Here is a 13433-nt window from a genome sequence, read left to right as displayed (position 1 = left end):
CTTTGGGTATTGGAAGGATTCTGTGACCCACCCCCTTCAGAGGATTTCTGGGGCCCTGATGTGGTTTGATCTTTTGATTTATTCCCACCCTTCTCCTGAGGCTTGATTGATTCTTTCTTTTGGTCACCACCCTGATTCTTAGGCCTAATCCTGGTTCTGACCCATTTGTCTGCCCTCTTACCCAATTCTTGTAGAGAGGTCAGACTGTCGTGTTTATATCTAGGACCCTAATTCGATATTCCCGATGTATGCCCTTGTGAGGTTATAATCAATAATATCCTGATAAAGGCATAAGAATCAGATCCATATTCAGTAATAGCCCAGGCCGTCCAAAGCACAGCACGGCTACTCTCATCGACTCCTAGAAAGCACAACACGTTCTTTAAACAAACTAAGCCTCCAGCAGCCCGGGAAATCCCCCTTGCTTTTGTTTTAATTTGAACAAGAACTCCAGAAGTCCAGAAAGAACTGTTAGTTGTTAGTGGCGTCTCATGTCAAACTTTATGTCAAAAACGGCACCTACCAGGTATAAAATACCAACAGTTGCCTTAAGCAAACACACAGTGGTTTGGAGCAGAGCGGCTATCTACTTGCCCGAGAGCCCAGCTGATGCGAGAGCCCACGGAAGCCGCCCCTCCCGTTTGCCGCACTGAGAGAGACGCTGTCTTATTCTCCAGCCGAGAAAATCCACCTCCGGTGTTTCCAGGTCGCTGGGAGATCGAGTCCTGAGGAAAGAGATACCAGACCTCCCACATTCTATTACCAAGGTACGGAGCTGACTAAACCCTTAAGAGAATTCTTGATGCAGATTCTTGGTAAAACAATCTTAAACAACTTAACTTAAACTGCTACTTACTCACCCCTTCCCAAGTATTAGGCTTAGGTCAGGTACACCGGGGTAGGCTTAGTTAGAAGCACCAGTTGAGTACGTTAGTCAATGTATTTATGTATGTATATATTTTATCCATTTTAAAGTATCATATGGCTAAGAAACCATATCAATGCTTTTACAGTATTATTTTCTAATACTACTTTTACTGTACGCACTTTACTTTATGATAAGTATTGCAATTGTGGCAATTCATTTCTCTTGCATGAGAAAGAAGACTGCTCAATAAATAACACCTTTTATTGAAAAACGCCCGTCTCTCTATTTCTCTGCACTCTGGTGAAACTAAGTATGCACGATTGACTGAAAGAAATAGCTGCCTATTGTTTTCACACGACTCTAGAGATACACTCTTATTCTAAGGGAGCAAAGTTGTCATGTTTATGCGGTTGTCGGAAACTGAATCCCTTCTTGTCTGAGCCAGGGAAGTTCATCCCTCCCTATTCATTCAAGAAAGTTTCCAGTGACCTCTGAGCTAGCTGGCGCAAACCTAAATTAAGTTTAACATGGTCAGTAGAGACCTAGATGACCTCAGTCCTACGTCTACACTGCTGTTTATGTTATTCCAATGCGCAGAGCCTATTGGGAAAATAGGAACTACACTACATGGCGCCCAACGTTTGGTAAGGCGATAATCTAACGCAAGACACTAGAGTAACTCAGTCGTGCTTTTTCACACAGAACCCTTTTCCCGTAAAAACTCCAAAAGACGTCTGGAGTGGGTGAAAGGTTAATATCCGCCGGAACTTAGTAGGATGAGAATCCTATATATTAGTTTTTGGTTTGATCAACGTTGAAGGAAACAGTGTTCCAAAATATTGTGCACCTAATCTTTGTTTCCTGGAAACTCGATCTACAACAGAAAACTTTCAGTCAGTAAAATGTCAGGAGGTGACGAAGAGAGAGAAAGAGAAGCCTTAGCAGCTCGACTCTTAGAGGAAGACACAACCCTCCAAGAAAATGACCCGAGTGTTATAATCATTCCGGTCAATATAAGAAGAACTATAACTCTTAAACTTATAGAAAACGGACTGACACCAAGAGGTGGTACAGTCATATTCCTGATAGGGGCACATGAGTATCGGCAGACAGAGGTATTCTATTCATGGATAAATTTACCAGCAGCACACGCTGTGACAAAAGACTTCCACTATTACACAATAGAGGAACCTCCGGGAGAATACACTCCTTTCGAGGAGATCGAAATCCCACTAAATTACCAAGAGCACCTGCTCTGGATTAATGGCGCCCTAAAACATAATAATCACATCACTAGGCTCGGTCCCCTAGGTAGACCAGAAGCAACGGGGCCGGTCCTATGCACCTACGTAACACACCCAGACTACGAAACAATGTCAAGCGAAGAACTCTTAGTTAAACTAAAAGAATTAACAAAGGCATATAGAGAATTAGTTCAATTGGCAAGGGATGATATAAAGAACCACCTGAAATTGAAGGAAACAGATATAGCAGACCAACCATTTGAACTCGCCGGAATCATAGAAAAATCCTATGAAGAGCTAGGAAGAGATAGTTTGGGTGGGAAACCGGTAAAACCCCAACTAACTGAAAATCCTGAAAAAACATTTATTAGAAATAATTTAAGAACTCCAAAAAAGAGTTGGGATGGTAATAAACAATCCACTCCCAGGGAAAAACATTTCCAGTCCAGAGGAAGGTCTCCTCAGCATAGAGAAAGATCTCCAGGCCGAGAAGACAAGTCTCCCCAAAGGGAGCCCTCTGAAAAAAGATATAACCTTAGAGATAGGGATAAAATAAGAAAACCTGACAGATATCAAGATATTGATACACGTCCCTCTCGATCCTTCTCACTCGATCTTTCTCGATCTTCCTCACAGAAATCGGAAAGAAGAGGATGGTCAAAACACAGAGAAGAGCATGTGAAGTCCAAAGACAAGGAACCTGCTCATCAAAGTAAAAAATTAAAATTTCCTAGAAAGAAGGTAGCAAGTATTAAAATTAAACATGCCGAGAATTCTGTGGACACAACTGAAAAACGTAGAGTGGGCACTGACAATGCTAGACAGCGCAGCAGAAGTGACCATAGCTCGCAAGATCCTGATGAATCTTCTGGAGACAGTGGACACGAATGAGTACATTCAGGTGGAAACTGCAGACACACGAGTTAGTGTGCCCCATAAATTATATGAAATAACATTACGTATAGAGGGAGATAGACTAGGAAAATAAAAGGTCTGTTTTGGGAAAAACTTTCTAAAGGCTATGACATCCTGTTAGCTAAGAAATACTGGCCACCAGAGTTTGTCAGGGAGTGCCCTCATGGCGAAGAAATGATTATGACTGCCTTCTCAAATCATATTCCAATTCATAAAAAATACACATTGGCAAGAAAATGGGCAGTGGCCCAAGCTCCTGCCTTATATAAAAAATCATGTAGGATGGGATGAGGATTCTCCTCACCACAAAATCCAGTTAAAAAATCAGCCCACTGCACAAAGGCAGTACCCAGTTAAAGAAGAAGCTAAAAAGCAAGTCAGGGAGATCTTAGATCAACTTGAATATCAAGGGGTGATCGAAGCATGCACCTCTCAAATGAACAATCCTTTGTCTCCTGTCTCCAAGCCAGACAATTCCTATTGTCTAGTTTTAGACTACAGACACCTTAACTCCTGTTGTAAAACATTTGCAGTACAAAACTCACATAGTGCAGCACTAATGAATAACATTGTGCCCAAAAAATATAAAACGACATTAGATATCTCTAATGGATTCTTCTGTCAAAACATTGGACCTGAAAGCAGGTATTTGACCGCTTTCTCAAAAATGGGATCGCAAAAACAATTTTGCCGACTCCCACAGGGATTCAAGAATAGCCCAGGATTATTCTCAGCAAGGGTAACAAAGTTACTACAAATATATGATGATGAAGCATTATCATATGTCGATGACATCTATCTCACAGATGATGACCTGGAGACTCACTTAAAAAGGGTAAACACCATAATACTTGGGTTTGCATCAGAGGGTTACAAATTCAACTTTAAAAAGTCACGAATTGCCCATCTAACTGTCCTATTTTTAGGATATGAATTATCAAGTGAAGGCAAAAGCCTGGCAGACAATTTATTAGAGAAATGTGCTGTACTCCAAACACCAAAAACGCTGAAGAATTTACAATCAATACTAGGTTTCCTGAATTTCGGAAGAACATACATTCTAAATTATGCCGAGAGGGTTAAACCTCTCTATGAATTAATAAGACCAGATTTCAAACAAATCAGTTGGACTCAAAAACACACAGAGATTTTGAGATCATTGCAAACAGACATGTTAGCTAAAACAAAATTACAAACTCGCAAAAACATACGCAATCTTGTAATCCGAGTCATCCCAGGAAGATGCGGATTCACATACCTGACCTCTAATGAGGGAGAAACGGTACCTATAGCTTACAAATCTTATTTGTACACTCAAGCTGAAATGAAATTCAGCTCTACAGAAAAAATTCTGATTGCGGTTCAAACTGCTGTAGCAAAAGAAAGAGCCCTAGCCCAAGGCAAAAGAATATCTGTTTATACAGCAGAATCAGCACTTGTGGCATTAACAAGTCCACATAATCTGATTACAGTGGCCTTAGATCCAAAATGGATAGAATGGGAAAATTCTTTTGCTACAGAAGACGTGAAATACTATTTTGACCCGAAACTGAAAAAACTAGATGATCTAGAATATGAACGAGAATATCCTCTGCCAGCTGAAATTCTGCCTCTAGAACAATACACCTGCGTAATCTATATGGACAGATTCGCACAACACTACGATTTAGGGAAGAAATCCTACAATGCAGCGTGCGCAATTGTTAAAGGTCGCTGGCGCTCTGGTAAATTCAAACCAGCGATTACCAAAACGGAATCACTCAGGAACTGTTCAGCTCAGCAAACTGAAATAAGATCTTTAAAGATGGCACATGAAAATGCCGATCGTGAATTCCCCACACTAATAGTGTGTGATTCGTATTTCTGCGTCAAGTCATACAACAGGGACATGCAGACATGGATAAAAACGGTTACAAAGATGACACAAGTGCCACAATCAAGCATAAAATGCTTTGGGAACAAGTAGACTCACGTGATACACGCACTGAGTCATCGACATGATGGCGTTCACGTTGCAGGGAATTCATTGGCTAACACAGACACAGCGGAAGCGGTTCAACTGGCTTACGTAGCCACTGAGAAGCGTTCAGAAAAACAAATAGATGGAGAAACCATGCTGGCAGTAAAAGCCTCATTAAAAGGCGATTATGCAGCATTACCTCTCAACTATCCACTCAGTAATACATACATAACTGATGCAAACTCCGTTCCATTTGCTCGAATCCCTGGAGTGGGGGATAGAGTAATTCCAAACACGAACCGGAGAATCTTCTTGAAACAAGAAGCAGATATGGGATTGGGTCTGAGGCACCAAGAGATCCTGAAATCTCTGATGGAACTACAATCAGAGTACTGGTGGCCGGGAATGAGCGTAGATATCTACAAATTTGCAAAAAATTGTGCGGACTGCAACAGAGATCGCAGTTGTGAACCGGACCAGCCTGTAGCCCAGATACCACTATTAGATAGCATCAGGCTATCTATAGCGCAGAAATCCAGTCGGAGAAATGCGTCCCATATTTAATAAAGACTTAATTCACTTAGAAATGTGTCCCACAGCACTTGGCTGACGCCAGAACTGTTATAAAAGATTTTCGAGTCTTTATCGGCACATATCAGAGGAAGCGGAGGAAAAGCGTAGCTGAATGCGTTCAACCAGCTGATCGAAAATGCATTTCTGTCCATCAAATAGTTTTTTGTAAATTTCTCCCTGAGTGTACTGGGGTAGCTCAGACGTGGGTCCCAGAGCCTCCACACCATTGGAGTCAAGCTATGATGAGAGGTGTTACCTCGAAACCGGTCCGGTCCTCGGATGCTTGATTCCGGTCTGGGAAAGATATGGCTGTTGTAGTTCGGACTGGACTGTTCCCATGGGGCACAGGGTCAGAGCTGATTTGCATAAAGCCATTATCTGACCCAGGGTGGTGTGGAGTGCAAAAAACGATGGATTTAGGCCCAGATCCTTGTACTGGGGTGAATGTAAGACATTGATCTACATTCTGTCCATCAAATTGTTTTTTGTAAATTTCTCCCTGAGTGTACTGGGGTAGCTCAGACGTGGGTCCCAGAGCCTCCACACCACTGGAGTCAAGCTAGCCGGGCTGATGAGAGGTGTTACCTCGAAACCGGTCCGGTCCTCGGATGCTTGAGTCCGGTCTGGGAAAGATATGGCTGTTGTAGTTCGGACTAGACTGTTCCCATGGGGCACAGGGTCAGAGCTGATTTGCATAAAGCCATTATCTGACCCAGGGTGGTGTGGAGTGCAAAAAACGATGGATTTGGGCCCAGATCCTTGTACTGGGGTGAATGTAAGACATTGATCTACATTCTGTCCATCAAATTGTTTTTTGTAAATTTCTCCCTGAGTGTACTGGGGTAGCTCAGACGTGGGTCCCAGAGCCTCCACACCACTGGAGTCAAGCTAGTCGGGCTGATGAGAGGTGTTAACTCGAAACCGGTCCGGTCCTCGGATGCTTGATTCTGGTCTGGGAAAGATATGGCTGTTGTAGTTCGGACTGGACTGTTCCCATGGGGCACAGGGTCAGAGCTGATTTGCATAAAGCCATTATCTGACCCAGGGTGGTGTGGAGTGCAAAAAACGATGGATTTAGGCCCAGATCCTTGTACTGGGGTGAATGTAAGACATTGATCTACATTCTGTCCATCAAAATGTTTTTTGTAAATTTCTCCCTGAGTGTACTGGGGTAGCTCAGACGTGGGTCCCAGAGCCTCCACACCACTGGAGTCAAGCTAGCCGGGCTGATGAGAGGTGTTACCTCGAAACCGGTCCGGTCTGGGAAAGATATGGCTGTTGTAGTTCGGACTGGACTGTTCCCATGGGGCACAGGGTCAGAGCTGATTTGCATAAAGCCATTATCTGACCCAGGGTGGTGTGGAGTGCAAAAAACGATGGATTTAGGCCCAGATCCTTGTACTGGGGTGAATGTAAGACACCGATCTACATTCTGTCCATCAAATTGTTTTTTGTAAATTTCTCCCTGAGTGTACTGGGGTAGCTCAGACGTGAGTCCCAGAGCCTCCACACCACTGGAGCCAAGCTAGCCGGGCTGATGAGAGGTGTTACCTCGAAACCGGTCCGGTCCTCGGATGCTTGATTCCGGTCTGGGAAAGATATGGCTGTTGTAGTTCGGACTGGACTGTTCCCATGGGGCAGAGGGTCAGAGCTGATTTGCATAAAGCCATTATCTGACCCAGGGTGGTGTGGAGTGCAAAAAACGATGGATTTAGGCCCAGATCCTTGTACTGGGGTGAATGTAAGACATTGATCTACATTCTGTCCATCAAATTGTTTTTTGTAAATTTCTCCCTGAGTGTACTGGGGTAGCTCAGACAAAATTTCTCCCTGAGTGTACTGGGGTAGCTCAGACGTGGGTCCCAGAGCCTCCACACCACTGGAGTCAAGCTAGCCGGGCTGATGAGAGGTGTTACCTCGAAACCGGTCCGGTCCTCGGATGCTTGATTCCGGTCTGGGAAAGATATGGCTGTTGTAGTTCGGACTGGACTGTTCCCATGGGGCACAGGGTCAGAGCTGATTTGCATAAAGCCATTATCTGACCCAGGGTGGTGTGGAGTGCAAAAAACGATGGATTTAGGCCCAGATCCTTGTACTGGGGTGAATATAAGACATTGATCTACATTCTGTCCATCAAATTGTTTTTTGTAAATTTCTCCCTGAGTGTACTGGGGTAGCTCAGACGTGGGTCCCAGAGCCTCCACACCACTGGAGCCAAGCTAGCCGGGCTGATGAGAGGTGTTACCTCGAAACCGGTCCGGTCCTCGGATGCTTGATTCCGGTCTGGGAAAGATATGGCTGTTGTAGTTCGGACTGGACTGTTCCCATGGGGCACAGGGTCAGAGCTGATTTGCATGAAGCCATTATCTGACCCAGGGTGGTGTGGAGTGCAAAAAACGATGGATTTAGGCCCAGATCCTTGTACTGGGGTGAATGTCAGACATTGATCTACATTCTGATCAAATTGTTTTTTGTAAATTTCTCCCTGAGTGTACTGGGGTAGCTCAGACGTGGGTCCCAGAGCCTCCACACCACTGGAGTCAAGCTAGCCGGGCTGATGAGAGGTGTTACCTCGAAACCGGTCCGGTCCTCGGATGCTTGATTCCGGTCTGGGAAAGATATGGCTGTTGTAGTTCGGACTGGACTGTTCCCATGGGGCACAGGGTCAGAGCTGATTTGCATAAAGCCATTATCTGACCCAGGGTGGTGTGGAGTGCAAAAAACGATGGATTTAGGCCCAGATCCTTGTACTGGGGTGAATGTAAGACATTGATCTACATTCTGTCCATCAAATTGTTTTTTGTAAATTTCTCCCTGAGTGTACTGGGGTAGCTCAGACGTGGGTCCCAGAGCCTCCACACCACTGGAGTCAAGCTAGCCGGGCTGATGAGAGGTGTTACCTCGAAACCTGTCCGGTCCTCGGATGCTTGATTCCGGTCTGGGAAAGATATGGCTGTTGTAGTTCGGACTGGACTGTTCCCATGGGGCACAGGGTCAAAGCTGATTTGCATAAAGCCATTATCTGACCCAGGGTGGTGTGGAGTGCAAAAAACGATGGATTTAGGCCCAGATCCTTGTACTGGGGTGAATGTAAGACATTGATCTACATTCTGTCCATCAAATTGTTTTTTGTAAATTTCTCCGAGTGTACTGGGGTAGCTCAGACGTGGGTCCCAGAGCCTCCACACCACTGGAGTCAAGCTAGCCAGGCTGATGAGAGGTGTTACCTCGAAACCGGTCCTGTCCTCGGATGCTTGATTCCGGTCTGGGAAAGATATGGCTGTTGTAGTTCGGACTGGACTGTTCCCATGGGGCACAGGGTCAAAGCTGATTTGCATAAAGCCATTATCTGACCCAGGGTGGTGTGGAGTGCAAAAAACGATGGATTTAGGCCCAGATCCTTGTACTGGGGTGAATGTAAGACATTGATCTACATTCTGTCCATCAAATTGTTTTTTGTAAATTTCTCCCTGAGTGTACTGGGGTAGCTCAGACGTGGGTCCCAGAGCCTCCACACCACTGGAGTCAAGCTAGCCGGGCTGATGAGAGGTGTTACCTCGAAACCGGTCCGGTCCTCGGATGCTTGATTCCGGTCTGGGAAAGATATGGCTGTTGTAGTTCGGACTGGACTGTTCCCATGGGGCACAGGGTCAGAGCTGATTTGCATAAAGCCATTATCTGACCCCGGGTGGTGTGGAGTGCAAAAAACGATGGTTTTAGGCCCAGATCCTTGTACTGGGGTGAATGTAAGACATTGATCTACATTCTGTCCATCAAATTGTTTTTTGTAAATTTCTCCCTGAGTGTACTGGGGTAGCTCAGACGTGGGTCCCAGAGCCTCCACACCACTGGAGTCAAGCTAGCCGGGCTGATGAGAGGTGTTACCTCGAAACCGGTCCGGTTCTCGGATGCTTGATTCCGGTCTGGGAAAGATATGGCTGTTGTAGTTCGGACTGGACTGTTCCCATGGGGCACAGGGTCAGAGCTGATGTGCATGAAGCCATTATCTAACCCAGGGTGGTGTGGAGTGCAAAAAAACGATGGATTTGGGCCCAGATCTTTGGACTGGGATGAATGTGTGACATTGATCCACATTCGGTCCATCACCTGTTTTGTTTGCAAATTCCGCCATAAGTGCGCTGAGGATGCTCAGACGTGGGTCCCAGGCACTCCACACCACTGGAGTCAAGCTAGCCGGGCTGATGAGAGGTGTTACCTCGAAACCGGTCCGGTTCTCGGATGCTTGATTCCGGTCTGGGAAAGATATGGCTGTTGTAGTTCGGACTGGACTGTTCCCATGGGGCACAGGGTCAGAGCTGATTTGCATATTGCCATTATCTGACCCAGAGTGGTGTGGAGTGCAAAAAACGATGGATTTAGGCCCAGATCCTTGTACTGGGGTGAATGTAAGACATTGATCTACATTCTGTCCATCAAATTGTTTTTTGTAAATTTCTCCCTGAGTCTATTGGGGTAGCTCAGACGTGGGTCCCAGAGCCTCCACACCACTGGAGTCAAGCTAGCCGGGCTGATGAGAGGTGTTACCTCGAAACCGGTCCGGTCCTCGGATGTTTGATTCCGGTCTGAGAAAGATATGGCTGTTGTAGTTCGGACTGGACTGTTCCCATGGGGGCACAGGGTCAGAGCTGATTTGCATAAAGCCATTATCTGACCCAGGGTGGTGTGGAGTGCAAAAAACGATGGATTTAGGCCCAGATCCTTGTACTGGGGTGAATGTAAGACATTGATCTACATTCTGTCCATCAAATTGTTTTTTGTAAATTTCTCCCTGAGTGTACTGGGGTAGCTCAGACGTGGGTCCCAGAGCCTCCACACCACTGGAGTCAAGCTAGCCGGGCTGATGAGAGGTGTTACCTCGAAACCGGTCCGGTCCTCGGATGCTTGATTCCGTTCTGGGAAAGATATGGCTGTTGTAGTTCGGACTGGACTGTTCCCATGGGGCACAGGGTCAGAGCTGATTTGCATGAAGCCATTATCTAACCCAGGGTGGTGTGGAGTGCAAAAAAACGATGGATTTGGGCCCAGATCTTTGGACTGGGATGAATGTGTGACATTGATCCACATTCGGTCCATCACCTGTTTGGTTTGCAAATTCCGCCATAAGTGCGCCGGGGATATGCTCAGACGTGGGTCCCAGGCACTCCACACCACTGGAGTCAAGCTAGCCGGGCTGATGAGAGGTGTTACCTCGAAACCGGTCCGGTCCTCGGATGCTTGATTCCGTTCTGGGAAGGACATGGCTTTTGTAGTTCGGACTGGACTTTCCCATGGGGCACAGGGTCAGAGCTGATTTGCATATCGCCATTGTCTAACCCAGGGTGGTGTGGAGTGCAAAAAAACGATGGATTTGGGCCCAGATCTTTGGACTCGGATGAATGTGTGACATTGATCCACATTCGGTCCATCACCTGTTTTGTTTGCAAATTCCGCCATAAGTGCGCTGGGGATGCTCAGACGTGGGTCCCAGGCACTCCACACCACTGGAGTCAAGCTAGCCGGGCTGATGAGAGGTGTTACCTCGAAACCGGTCCGGTCCTCGGATGCTTGATTCCGTTCTGGGAAGGACATGGCTTTTGTAGTTCGGACTGGACTGTTCCCATGGGGCACAGGGTCAGAGCTGATTTGCATATCGCCATTTTCTAACCCAGGGTGGTGTGGAGTGCAAAAGAACGATGGATTTGGGCCCAGATCTTTGGACTGGGATGAATGTGTGACATTGATCCACATTCGGTCCATCACCTGTTTTGTTTGCAAATTCCGCCATAAGTGCGCTGGGGATGCTCAGACGTGGGTCCCAGGCACTCCACACCACTGGAGTCAAGCTAGCCGGGCTGATGAGAGGTGTTACCTCGAAACCGGTCCGGTCCTCGGATGCTTGATTCCGTTCTGGGAAGGACATGGCTTTTGTAGTTCGGACTGGACTGTTCCCATTGGGCACAGGGTCAGAGCTGATTTGCATATCGCCATTGTCTAACCCAGGGTGGTGTGGAGTGCAAAAAAACGATGGATTTGGGCCCAGATCTTTGGACTGGGATGAATGTGTGACATTGATCCACATTCGGTCCATCACCTGTTTTGTTTGCAAATTCCGCCATAAGTGCGCTGGGGATGCTCAGACGTGGGTCCCAGGCACCCCACACCACTGGCGTCAAGCTAGCCGGGCTGATGAGAGGTGTTACCTCAAAACCGGTCCGGTCCTCGGATGCTTGATTCCGTTCTGGGAAAGACATGGCTTTTGTAGTTCGGACTGGACTGTTCCCATGGGGAACAGGGTCAGAGCTGATTTGCATATCGCCATTGTCTAACCCAGGGTGGTGTGGAGTGCAAAAAAATGATGGATTTGGGCCCAGATCTTTGGACTGGGATGAATGTGTGACATTGATCCACATTCGGTCCATCACCTGTTTTGTTTGCAAATTCCGCCATAAGTGCGCTGGGGATGCTCAGACGTGGGTCCCAGGCACTCCACACCACTGGAGTCAAGCTAGCCGGGCTGATGAGAGGTGTTACCTCAAAACCGGTCCGGTCCTCGGATGCTTGATTCCGTTCTGGGAAGGACATGGCTTTTGTAGTTCGGACTGGACTGTTCCCATGGGGCACAGGGTCAGAGCTGATTTGCATATCGCCATTGTCTAACCCAGGGTGGTGTGGAGTGCAAAAAAACGATGGATTTGAGCCCAGATCTTTGGACTGGGATGAATGTGTGACATTGATCCACATTCGGTCCATCACCTGTTTTGTTTACCGATTCTGATGACGGCATTCGTTGAGACTTCACCACTATGAGTAGATGGCGGTGAGGTACGAGAGGAAAGCAGCACCTAACAGGTACAACCTTCTGTGAGCATTGCTGATCCAAACATTGATGATAGCAATCACGCAGAGAACTGCACAGTTGCAGCATTTTCAAACTTGGTCGAACTTTCACCTGATGTTGTAGACCAATTTTTTGCGGGTCTGTCTGAAATGATGTTCTCTCCAGTCAAAAAAAAATAGTAAAACAATGAGCACACAGCGTTCCCTAAACTCTGAATTCGGCCTTCAGTTTTGATAAACAAAGCTACAGAAAATATTTGGAACTATTTTTCTCCTGAAAGCGAAATTATTTTTGTCCTTTCATCAAAATATTTACCATTTTATTTGGCTTAAAGTAGAACTATTCTTAGAGAACAGAGCTTCTATTTTTAGGATACTAGAGACAATATTTTACCTCAGCCTCTAGCACATGTACAGCATTTTGTATAAATATGTGATGGAATATGTGATGGAATGGTCTCGACCTTCTTTTCTGTATTCAAAGCCATTTCATGTGTAATTTTCGAAATCCATTCAGCTGATATATATATGCATTTATCTGAATGATGACAATTGAAAAGCGTACAGTACCAACACTCATTTTCGTGTATTTACCATATACCATTTCAAATAAGAAATATGTATTTTGGGGTGGGTCGGAAAACACACATGCGTCGTTGAATGTTTACTATTTTTTAGTTTTTTAGTAATGATGGACATCAATCCGTGGAGTGGGTGTTGTGTTTATATCTAGGACCCTAATTCGATATATTCCCGATTTATGCCCTTGTGAGGTTATAATCAATAATATCCTGATAAAGGCATAAGAATCAGATCCATATTGAGAAATAGCCCATGCAGTCCAAAGCACAGCACGGCTACTCCCATCGACTCCTAGAAAGCACAACGCGTTCTTTAAACAAACCAAGCCTCCAGCAGCCCGGGAATCCCCCCAGCTTTTGTTTTGTTTTGAACAAGAACTCCTGAAGTCCAGAAAGAACTGTTAGTTCTTAGTGACGTCTCATGTCCAACCTTACGTGAAACCCGGCACCTTCCA

The sequence above is a fragment of the Lissotriton vulgaris genome, chromosome 5, assembly GCF_964263255.1.
Source record: "Lissotriton vulgaris chromosome 5, aLisVul1.2, whole genome shotgun sequence".
NCBI lineage: Eukaryota > Metazoa > Chordata > Amphibia > Caudata > Salamandridae > Lissotriton > Lissotriton vulgaris.
The sequence above is the reverse complement of the archived record's forward strand: the minus strand, read 5'-3'. Positions refer to the sequence as shown.